The following is a 12,884-nucleotide window of genomic DNA, read 5'->3' as shown; positions in this document are numbered from 1 at the left end:
TTATTCTTTGATCTTTAAAGGTGTAGGTAAAAACGATACTGCCGTATTGTCAAATAATAATTATATTGCTTTATTTACTGTGTATATCTTACTTTCGCATCTTAGAATTCTATGCAATCTATCCCTTTGATCATCTGTGGTCTAAAATTGTTATAGCTATTACAAATAATTATTGTTTTCCCTAGGTCTTCAGTTATAATATGATATGACAAAATTATTTAAATATTATAGTTATTTAAATTAACATACCTACATATTATTATTGATTGTCTATTTTGTCTCCCAGATCTAAGTTACTTGAATAATTTTCTATTTGAGTAATTGTTTTGTAAATTTGTAGTATAACACTTACAATAAAAATTGGTTTGTATGTATGCATCCAAAGTTTCCAATAAGTAGGGCCAATCTTAAATTCATATCCGTTTTTGTATTATTCGTTTTTGGATATTGCATTGTTAGTAATATAATCATTATTAAAATACGACCGTCATATAATATAAATTATAGTATTTGATTCTTCGCCCAAAAATTAGGGTTGTCATATGCTAATATCAAAGATCTAAGGCCTCCGGAAGATGCTTGACTGCAGCATACATTGGCGGAGACTACGCACGCTTGGCCTCATAATATCACCAATTATTGATAGAATTTTCATTTTTATTACTATTATAGTTTATAATATAATTGTTATATAGGTAAATTGTAAACAGATAATTTATTAGTTGTGGCTACATTATTATATTATACTCCTTAATATCATTTTTTATTTTTAGTTGTCCTTCATTTATTTTTTTTTATTTGGCTTGCGTGTATGAATAGTGACAAGACGAGCTTTCCAAAATGTAAACATTCTACCTATTTTATTTATATAAACTATAAAATAATAATTATTAAATTGTTTTTAATCTTATGATTACGTTTATGAAAATAAATTGATAGAAACAAAAAATACAGACAATATTTTTCCTAAAATATTACACAATTTATTGGATGTTTTTAAACATGATCTCCAGGCTTTTTATGAAGTCTTCCCTTACATAGTTATAGGCTCAAAACTGCTCTTGAAAAAATGGTGCATTGAATACAATCTGTTAATACGATGAAAGTATCTAAATCAGTATGTGTTTCTTAAATTTCTGAGCAAGCCAGTATATTATTTACTTTATTTCATTTTATTCACATTTACATGGTAGCCCCTTGAAAAAAATATCTGTACAGACTTCTAAATTTAATATGATTACAAGATACGATGATTTATAATGTGTAGGTACATTAGATATGTAAGTACAAAGCTTTATGGAGGGCTGACGCGTTAGCATTGACAAGATGCATTAATCATCATCTTGGTTCATTCGCTAAATAATTAGAGGTGCAATAAGAAACAATTGTAAAAAAGAATACTGCGTTTTAAGAAATTCATTGGAGGATTCTGAAATCGATTAGATTAAGAATGAAGAAGTAATCAACCTATCATCTGAACCCTAATTTAAACAATATAGTGGATAGCTACGTCTACCAAAAAGGTTTCCATGCCTACTAATTTCGTCGGAATAGGGGGGTAATCATGTGGCCATGTGGGGGACTTTACCTTCTTCACTTTCGAATTTCACCAAATATTTATATTAACGTAAAAGTCATTTTGAGTCTTTTTATGTCGAGTAGAGATGTACAGGCTAGGTTGTATTGGACTTGAACAATAAGCGCCGATCGATTTTACGAAGACTTGAGTTCTGGATTGTATGCATTTTTTTGTTATTGATTTATTCGCTGGTGTTCAAATGAAAGATCCGAACTTTGTTTGGCCTCAGAGGCAATGAATGTGCAGATTTTGGATTACATTTTTATTAGGATAATAAATATAGATAGAAGACGATTGAGAACGGTTCTTATCGGCCGTACCTTTTTTAATAGCACGATTGAGAACGTTCTTACCTGCTAACTTGTATGCAACGTTTTATTACCAGGCGTAAGAAAAAATAACGCAGATAGTCTTCTGACCCTTAAACATGCCACTTAGAATTGACTATGAAATAAATATGAATTTTTAGATTCATAATAGAAACTTTCAAAGACTGCCCTTCCGATTTGTTAATAGTCATGGCGAATGCAAGACGGATCGGAAATTAAAGTCGGTAAAACTCAAACGGCAAATCGTTTGGGATCATCGAGATCCTCGGAATGAGAACTTCCTCATCGTCGTCGAATTTTCTGTAGAGTGCCGTGACGTAAATCACTTTGTTCATAAATTTACTTACCACCAAACGCGTTGCGTTGCACATTTTTGGTTGGTTTATGTTGCGAAGCATAATTACTATGGAGCCAACATTTAGTCGTAAATTGTGCAATAGTAAAGCTGGCACGTCCAAGGACTTTAAAAATTCAATTGGATAGTTGATGGCTTCATCTTCATTTGTTACACAGTCAAATTATTTGAATGAATGCAGTGTACCAATGATCTCCTTCTGAATTATGTAGACGTGATATTTGGGAATGCTTTGTTGATGACTTCGTTTTTCAATGAGGCAAAGTTACAGAAATAAGGATAAAATGAAATCAATCTACTTAATTCGTCGACAGGTACTTGACCATTACTAATAGCCAGCAATCGCTCAGAGAAATCTTCAGCAGATGCATCGTATCGTTCAGCAATGCAACTCTCATATTTGTTGTCAGCTTAAGTTTCTTCATATAGCGCCATAGATTTGATGATTTGAGGTAAGCGTTTATTTCGTCGGCAGCAGTTGATTTTGGAATTACTGACAGTGTTTGACGAAAATCGCCAGATACTAAAATCATTGCACCTCCAAACAACTCTAGTTATTGGGTAAATCTTTCAATGTTCGATTAGGCCCACTTTCTCGACTTCTAGTTAACTGACAGTTTAGTATCTAGAAGATAACACTATCTATTATTTATAACTGAGCTTCAATTTCTGAAGGAGTATTTATCTCTAAGATAGTTAACCAGAACATATTGATTTTATCTAGGAGAATTGTCTAATCTTCCATGATTTATATCATTATAATTGTGATTACAACAAATTTTTTTATACAACCAAGTTTTTAATTAGTATTGTACCGGTTAATACTAACGTAAAAACATAACAAACAACGTAAAATAAAACTTGTCTTTAATTTATTTTTGTCGAAGTTAGTTTTTTCGTTTTGTTTCATCGAAAAGTATGCCCAAGCGAAAGCGGGAAAGCAATTTTACCAATGCAGAAATTGATTTATTGTTGTACTTATGCAACACAAACAAAAAAATATTGGAAAATAAAACAACCAATGTGGTAACGTGAAAAGAAAAAATTTTGCCCTGGGAAAAAATCCATACACAATTTAATTCTACAACCGATGGTCCAGTAAGTATTGTTTATACTATTACAAAAGTGTGGGTGGTAAAGGTGTCTAATAAGATGTATAAATTGAAATGTTGTAAAAGTTCTATTAAAATAGATTAAAATATTTTATTTTTAAGACTCATTTAACAATTTTTTTAATTGATATTGACGAGGAATTTAATATCTTGATTGTATACCTCATTAAAATTTGAACTACCTACAATTATTGCAACATCATCACATTGTAGATGTCTTGCTTAGGGTGTACTATCCTAATTTTCTCATCAAAAATTATATTCTTAACTCTCCTGATAACCTTTTGATGGCTGCGGGTAATACTTACGTCTTTGATCATATTTAATTAATCTTTAGTTATATTTATTATGTATTCAATAATTAATTATAAGTTTTCTTATCATTTACGATCTTAAACTAAGATAAATTATAATTTTTTATGTTAAGTTTGTTATCTTCTGCACACAATGATTATACTATAATGTTTTAGGGACTCACGTCCGTTTATATTAATAAATAAATAAATTTATTTATTTCTTACTTTGGTTCAGTCCATATATGAGGAGGGTTACTTTGAAAACAAAATGTTATTTATTTATTATTTATGATTAAATTGTATTCAAATACATCATTAATTCACTAATAAAATGGTAAAAACATAATAATATGAAAATGTAAAACTATGTTAGCGATAACACAGGATAAATAACTATAGTTAGGAATTGATTTTGTTGCATCAAAATATAAAACTCAGCTCTGATGGGTTAATTTGCCAATTTGACTCAAATAGCAGTCATAAAAGTACAATGTTATTCTATTAGAAATGTTATTGAAGTTGAATAATATGTAATAACGCAACAATTAGAATAAAAGTAAATAATAAAAAGAATAAAATAAGAGGAGAAACACTGTAAATATTAATACGACGCCTGCCGATACTAATATTTAAAATGATCTAAATTTACGTTACTACCTTCCTCCTGATCGTCGGAGGGTTCTCGAGGTCGTGTATTCGAGAATTTGATCAAATACACTCTATGACAGCGGTTTCCAACCAGGGGGGCGCGCTCCCCTTGGGGGGCGTATACACATCGCTGGGGAGGCGCAACCAGTCATTACAAAGTAAAATTTTTATTTATCAAATTTTATTATATTTAAAATGAAGAGAAAAAATGAAAAATTAATCGTCCATAAATTAATCAGTACGATAAGAAAAAGCCAGGTGAAAAAACTATCAGATTATTTTAGACTTAATTTAGTTTTATTTTGCAGTTGCTCAGTGCACGTCAGTGTCGTAGTACTTAGTCGTCGCGAGTGCACGTATATCAAAGTAATGGCGCCTCCAATAATAAGAACGTATATCGATGATTATGTCAAATTTGGTTTTACGTTTATTGAAAAAGATGGTGTCCAAAAGCCTCAGTGTGTTATTTGTCACGTTGTATTAAGTAACGATGCCCTCCGACCTAGTCGACTAGAACGACATTTAACCACAGCTCATCCGATGCTAAAAGTAAAACCTAAAGAGTTTTTTGTAGCTAAAAAAAAATATATAAAATTATAAAAAAAAACCTATAAGATTTTAAAATTAACTGAAAAATACAAAGTACCTCTCCATATAGTTAAAATAATTGTAAATCAGAGAAAACATTAACATTAATAAAACAAAAAATTAGTAAGCTATATCACATTAATTTTATTTGTAGACACGTTTTATTTTTAAATACACCAGTAAAAATTTATAAAAAAAAAAAGGAGTTATAAAATGACAAACTGATAAATCAAATACTATTGTTCATTACCATCAAGTAATGAAGGAAAATAATCATTTAATAGTCTGTCCCCAGCAGTAAATTGTTGATTACTATTTGCATGTACAGGTGTTTTCGAGAGTTTTTCTTGTACAACTATAAAGTTTTTCGCTTCATAATCATCTGGTGGCTCTTCTCCATCATGTGTACGAGTAATATTAAACAACACAGCACAAGCAATGATTGCGGCCGTTGTAGTTTCCAATTTTATTCGAAATCCAAAAGATAATGTTGGAAATCTACGCTTCCATACTCCATATTGTCTTTCAACTACGTTTCTCGTTCTTATCAATGGTTCATTGTATATTTCCTCAACTCTATTATTTGTTTGTAGAAGTGGTGTGATTACATGTTGAGAAGTGGTGTGATTACATGTTGAGAATTGGCGTAACCACTGTCTGCCACTAATAAATTATTTCCAAACCGACCATTTTCTAGATCTGTCTTGAGTTTTGAATTTAAAAATATGGTTTGGTCATGCACTGATCCCAGCCAACGAACTACAATATCTAATACTTGAAGATTAGCATCAGCAATAGTTTGGACATTCAATGAAAAATAGCCCTTACGATTCCGGAAATACTGAGCATTTTCACCACCTATAAATTTAATAAATTTAATTAACTATTTTTTGTTAGTAAATCTTCAATATTTGGTAAAAATTAAAAAATATAAATGTCAACCTACATGTATATTGCATATTGTAGTTTAGAATAAATTCAGAGCAAGAAAGGGTTTTAAAAAAAGGTCGCAATGTACAACACTTTTTCCTATAGGTATACCTACTGGCTACTAGAAATATTTCATACCAGGGGAGTTTATCCGAATGTGGGTGCAGTCAATAGCTCCAATAACTCGTGGCATTTTTGCAATCTTGTAAAAGTGGTAGGATACTTGACGTATCTCTTCCACATTTTGGGGTATTTTTATATAATCTGGACGAGGTCTGCTAAAGCATAATATGTCACTTGCTGTACTATTCGACAAGCAGACGGCTTACTAATTCTAACGAGTTCCCCGGCAGTTATTAAAAAATTCAAAGTTGCAAAAAACCTTAGTCCCACCAACAATTTTTGCATTGGTGTAATTGAAGTGATCCTACAAATAGACATTTTCACATTAATTATAATTTATAATAGATGTATTAGAATATATTATAATAGAACATTAAAGCTTAGAAATGCTAACAGTAAAGGCTAGAGAAGGTATAACATGTGTAATCTTACCTCTTAGCAGTTGACAATGTATTTTCTATCTTTCCCAAAATGTGCATAAAAGTTGTTTTTTTCATCCGAAACCTTCGGAAAAATTCAGTATCATTCCATTTGTTGATGTGATCTATTCGGTTATGAAAAACACGAGGTCGATATCTACGCATAAGAAATTCAATAATTTCTTCGTCATCGTCACTCACCGATCGAATTCGATTTGTAATTATTGACCTTGTCATTATTATTTATATTTTATTATAATGATATCAATGACAAATAGGCGAGGTGATAAACAGATAAACTGATATTTAACTGCCAGTTACAAACTTATCCGGTAAAATGAGTACCGAATAAGTTATTCGAAACTTTATCTGTTAGGTAGCACTAACTGGCACTTGAGAAATTGACGAATGAAAGTTAGTGCTATCTGGCAGTTAAATTTCCTTAACTAGAAGTCGAGAAAGTGGACCTTAAGTGCTTACAATGCAAGTTTATGCGCCATTGTGGATTCGTTCCAGATGATTATTTTCAATATTGATAAAACTGACAATTTCGGAGTGTTTGCTGTTTTACATGTTGGTTCTTCAATATTTTGAAGATTTAACGGTAGTTTTAATACTAAATGAGCCGTACGGCATCCTTCTAAAAATGTGGCTGCTATTCCAGAAGAAGCAATTACAACCGCCATTTTGGATATCGTCTGAACACTATACTGACATGAGAAATGTCTCATCAGTTCTACCTAGGGTATCCAGGAAATATGAAACACTATTTCCATCATCAATTGCTTTCATTAATGCATCATAAGCCTACTGTTGTTGGGAATTCAACGTTCGTTTGAACTACTAAATCTAATTCTAAACGATCATATTCAACTTCCAGTTCCAATTCTCGATTAAATACATCATTAATTTCATGATTTGGCCCTGGAATTCCTAGCTTGACTAATAAACTACCACACATGAGGTAACACATGCCTTCGATCAAGAGCAAAGCCTGCTTATGTATTTCCTCACTCTTCTCAACATCGGGATTTCTTGAACTGACATGAATTTAATGTAAAATGTCTTCTGACATATTGTCGTTGTATTTGTAAAACATGTTAGATGGGTTCGATGGAAAGCATGTCGAGTACCTGACTTGGAGATGCAGAGATAGTAGCTTCAACGATAGTCGTATCCATATGGGTATCGTTTTCTAGATAAGTCTTGTTCGCTTAATAGCATTATGTTAACAATAATATAGGTTAATAAAAATAACTCGTACATAGAAAATGCGTAATAATAATAATAAAAATAAAAATTATAGTAATAGCAGCTATACATCTTCTATGTCCGACTATGTTTTATTAATAACAAAATTAATAAGCTGAACCGATTTGGATAAAAAAATATGTAATATGTCTGTCTCCTGGTACTATTCTCCCCCCAATTTTCAGCCAAATCGGTTCGGCCGTTCTTGAATTATAAACAGTGTAACTAACACGACTTTCTTTTATATATAAATACAGATAAATAATAAATAACTAATAATTGATCCGTTGTTCTCTTTCAGTACATATCATAAATATTTAATTATTAATAATAAAATGAATAAATGATTTAAATTAAATTATCAAAGTCAATACTAGAGATGATTAATTTTTTTGTTTTTGCAGAAATACTGAATAACTAACATATTATATTGTATAGTTTAATCAAATTGGTGTTTCCCATGGTCGTATGAGCTGAATCTCCAAACACTCGCAGCCATATATCTTATTTTCTTCATTTTTCACCTTAAATATCATTTTATATTTTCCATAAAAATATATTTTGGGAAAATTATGGTTTTCAAATATCTTCAAGTCAAGTCCTGATGTAACATATGTGCCCTGTATTGAAAAAATAAATTGTAATGAATTCTGAACGGAATGCTGAACGATAAATGATGAGTTGTATTGATTTTTTTATGATCTGTTTTTGTAGTGAAAAAAAAAATAGTTTACAATGTTACAATTTAAAAACTAACCTAATATTTTTCGAAAGAAATTTCTAAAGAAATCGAATTTGTTTTTTTTTTCTAAATTAAAAACGAAGAACAAATTTGATAGTACTATAGTAGATATTTTCACTAAATTTTTTAATTTCTTTTTCGTCATTCGATCTTTCAATTATTTCGACTGTATTTGAGCTTTTTTCTGTAACTGTCGATAAAAAAATGTTGACCGGGTAAAAACATTAAAATGTAATAGAAGGATAGGTAAACGTACAGGTAAAGTTTAAATTTTTAGGTGGAATTTACTTGTTATGAATCCAACCCTAAAATCGACTACCTGTAAATAAGCAATATTTAAGATCGACCACTACAGCGTTATCCTCATATTGTTTATAATTATTATATTTGGATGAATAAAATTATCCGACATTAGATTCATAATATGTGCCTATGTAGTCCTATTGTGAGTTATCACTTTATCAGAATTGTTTTAGGATGTATATATTACCACTGGTATTGGACAGTCAGGAGACTTAATGTTCAAAGCTTTCACAGCCGAAAACCATAAACTTCCGTCTAGATTTTTCAGAGCACTGCATGCTTTTTTTGTTATGTACATATTGGAATTTGGTACCCAACCACTAGTTGAACCCCAAGACGCTATGTTTAAATCCAACTACAAAAAAATAATTTATAATTTATGACAAAATAATCAATAATTGAATTAAATTTAAATTAAATATCTTCAATCACGTTTCATCATATTTATAATATGAATTATGTTAACCACGACTTGATTTATTCGGTCACATATTATGTGATATTGATGTAATCTATATATTATATAAAAATGAATACATGTCTGTCTGTCCTTTATGCCTGCCTAAACGGCTAAACAAATTTTGGTGACATTAATTAGGTGTGTTTGAATGGTTCCCTGGAGGATTTAGATTCACAATAAGACTCGTTAGGTCTAACCCGGAGATTTGCTCAAACATGGATTTTGAGATTAACTAAGGAAATAATTGTTTATAGAAGGTTACTATTGATTGTATTCGTAATATAAATATAATTAGTAAATTGGTGTTTTCTTTTTTGTGTATTGATTGCTAGTGGATAAGGCAAATTAGGTATAACCAATTGAATTGTCACACATTGTCTACAAAGGTAGTCGAGTTTCACTTATAGTCGTTCATCTGAGTGTCCGAAATCAAAATCACAATGAAACATATTATTTGTATAGAGTACACATTCAGTTGGAGTAATTTCCACTCGATCATTCCTTATTTATTATTTATTAATAATAATAACTTACGTCCTTAATTTGATAAAATATAATATGACCTCTTCATGATATAACTATTAAAAAAAATTGAGTAGGTATGTGTAGTACGATTAAGTATCTATGTTTTAGATTTCTCTACGATACAATTTTCTTTATTGTCCTACATAGACCTTGTAGTATAGAAGTCTCACTGTATTAAACAAACTTAAATTATTCAAAATATTATACTTACTGTAAAATTATCGTCAAAAGGCCTCATAACTGTTACATTTCCTTTCACCTCGGTTTCATTAAATGTCTTTTTATCAAAATAAATATCAAATTGAAATGGATGGTTTCCATTTGGTTCACTTCACATGGATACATTTTTTCAAAAACAACACGATATTCTCCCTGTCATGATAGTAATATTATGTATACAATACACTTAAATGAGAATTATAATACATATGCAATATTATGTTGAATTAATAAATCAGATTATTAAAACTTACAAAAGGCAAGTTTGGCATAAAGCGGTTTTTTGATTGCGACAATAAGATAGTTCCAATAAATATTAACACTTTTAATATCATCATTTTTTTTTTTTTTTGTATGTCCCTTACTATATTCAAGAGTGATAGAATGCAGTTTGAAAAAATACAACTGACGAAAAATAAATAAAAATCCAAAATAATTTATCAATACGTTTACATAAGAATTGACATGCTTGAGCAGTAACCTCTAAACATCGCAGGAAGTATATAGTATACATTTAATTATGTGTAACAGGAAAAATGTAATTTACTTAGTGCGAAATATATAGTTTTTGGAATTTCAATTGAATGGTACAAAAGGAGCTCATTCAGTTACATGTAAATAGTTGTTCTGATTTAAAATCGTTGTAAGCATTGCGCGTTTTATCATTTTTAAATTTTTTAGCATTATCAGCTAGATAATGAATTTGTCGATTGTCCCAAACTCAAAACGATAAAGTAAGTTTTAATGATGGCTAAAGTAATTCCAACAAATAATGACCTAATTTAAATAGGCCTTGTGTAATTAGTCAATAAAAAATAATTGACAAACAGGGCGAGAATTTGTAGATAATCTAAGTATTTATGTATGTAGAATATATAAATATATTAAGATTCTATATAAGTACAAACCTTTATAGAGGATTGACGCTTTAGCATTGACAAGATGCATTGACCAACATCTTGGATCATTCGCTAAATAATTAGATATTTAATAAGGAAATATTGTATAAAAAAATACTGCGTTTTAAGAAATTCGTTAGAGAATTCTGAAATCAATTAGATTTAAGAATGTTGAAGTAATCAACCTATCATCTAAACCCTAATTTGAACAATATAATGAATAGCTAAGTCTACCAAAAGGTTTCCATGCCTACTAATTTCGTCGGAAATAGGGAGGTAATCATGTGGCCACGTAGGGGACTTCACCTTCTTCACTTTCGAATTTCACCAAATATTTATACTAACGTAAAAGTCATTTTGAGTCTTTTTATGTCATGTGGGGGTGTACAGGCTAGATCGTAAATATTAGGTACCTATTGGACTTGAAAAATAAGCACCGATCGATTTATGAAGACTTGAGTTCTGGATTGTATGCATTTTTTTTGTTATTGATTTATTTGCTGGTGTGTTCAAATGAAAGATCCGAACTTTGTTTGGCCTTAGAGGCAATAAATGTGCAGATTTTGGATTTCATTTTTATTAGGATAATAAACATAAATAAAAAAAAATCAAGTACATATTTTTATTATAAATCATTTGGGATCATCGAGATCCTCAGAATGGGAACTTCCTCATCTTCGAATTTTCTGTAGAGTGCCGTGACGTAAACCACATTATGCATCAATTTACTTACCACCAAACGCGTTGCGTTGCACAGTTTTGGTTGGCTTGTGTTGCGAAGCATGATTACTACGGAGCCAACATTTAGTCGTAAATTGTGCAGTAGTAAGGCTGGCACGTCCAAGGAGTTAAAAAATTCAATTGTATAGTTGATGGCTTCGTCTTCATTTGTTACACAGTCAAAATATTTGAATGAATGTAGTGTATTAATGATCTCCTTCTGAATTATGTAGACATGATGTTTGGGAATACTTTATTGATGACTTCCTTTTTCAATGAGGCAAAGTTACAGAAATTAGGATAAAATGAAATCAATCCACTCGATTCGTCGACAGGTACTTGACCTTTACCAATAGCCAGCAATCGCTTATATAAATCTTCAGCAGATGTATCGTTCAGCAATGCAACTCTCATATTTGTCATGATATGAGTCATTGCGTAGATCTTTCAATGTTCTGTTAATTGTTTACAATGGTTTACAATTTCATGATTTGGCCCTGGCATTCCTAACCTGACTATTAAACTACCACACATGAGGTAACACATGTTTTCGATCAAGAGCAAAGCCTGCTTATGTATTTCCTCACTCTTCTCAACATCGGGATTTCTTGAACTGACATGAATTTTATGTAAAATGTCTTCTGACATATTATCTTTATATTTGTAACAAATGTTAGATGGGTTCGATTTAAAGCATATCGAAATGATGGTAGCAAATAATGTGTCTTACTTGACTTGAAGGTGCGGAGATAGTTGCTTCAACGATGGTCGTATCTAAATAGGTATCGTTTTCTAGATATTTGATCGTCTTGTTCGCTTAATGGTATTGTTAATGATAATGTCGGCAAAATAAAACCCAGTCGTGTTATTTAAGACATTGATATATTAATAAAAAAAACTCGTACATAGAAAATGCGTAATAATGATAATATAAATAAAAATAATAATAAAAAAAACTATTATTATAATTATTATTACACATTTTCTATGTCCGGCTATGTTTTGTTGATAACAAAATTAATAAGCTGAACCGATTTGGGTAAAAAAAATATTATATATCAGTCTCCTGGTACTGCGCACCTCTCCAATTTTCAGCCAAATCGGTTCGGCCGTTCTTGAGTTATAAATAGTGTAACTATAATACAACTTTCTTTGATATATAAATATGGACAGATAATAAATAACTAATAATTGATAAATTGTTCTCCATGAGTACATAACATCAATATTTAACTATTTATAATAAAATAAATAAATTATTTAAATTAAATTATCAAAATCAACAATAGCGATGATTTATTTATTTTTTTTTTTGCAGTAAGACGGAATAATTAACATATTTTATTGTATAATTTAATCAAATTGGTGTTTCCCATGGTCGTATGA

General features: G+C 30.3%; 2 pseudogenes; both read right to left on the bottom strand.

Annotated features, from left to right (window-relative positions):
• Positions 1–5,143: 5,143 nt before the first annotated feature.
• On the bottom strand, positions 5,144–6,616 carry LOC111029623 (annotated as a pseudogene).
• A 1,455-nt stretch (positions 6,617–8,071) lies between these two features.
• LOC111029533 lies at positions 8,072–10,214 on the bottom strand (annotated as a pseudogene).
• Positions 10,215–12,884: the final 2,670 nt, after the last annotated feature.

The sequence above is a fragment of the Myzus persicae genome, unplaced genomic scaffold, assembly GCF_001856785.1.
Source record: "Myzus persicae strain clone G006 unplaced genomic scaffold, MPER_G0061.0, whole genome shotgun sequence".
NCBI lineage: Eukaryota > Metazoa > Arthropoda > Insecta > Hemiptera > Aphididae > Myzus > Myzus persicae.
Note: the sequence above shows the minus strand (reverse complement) of the source record. Positions and strands in the feature narration are given on the sequence as shown.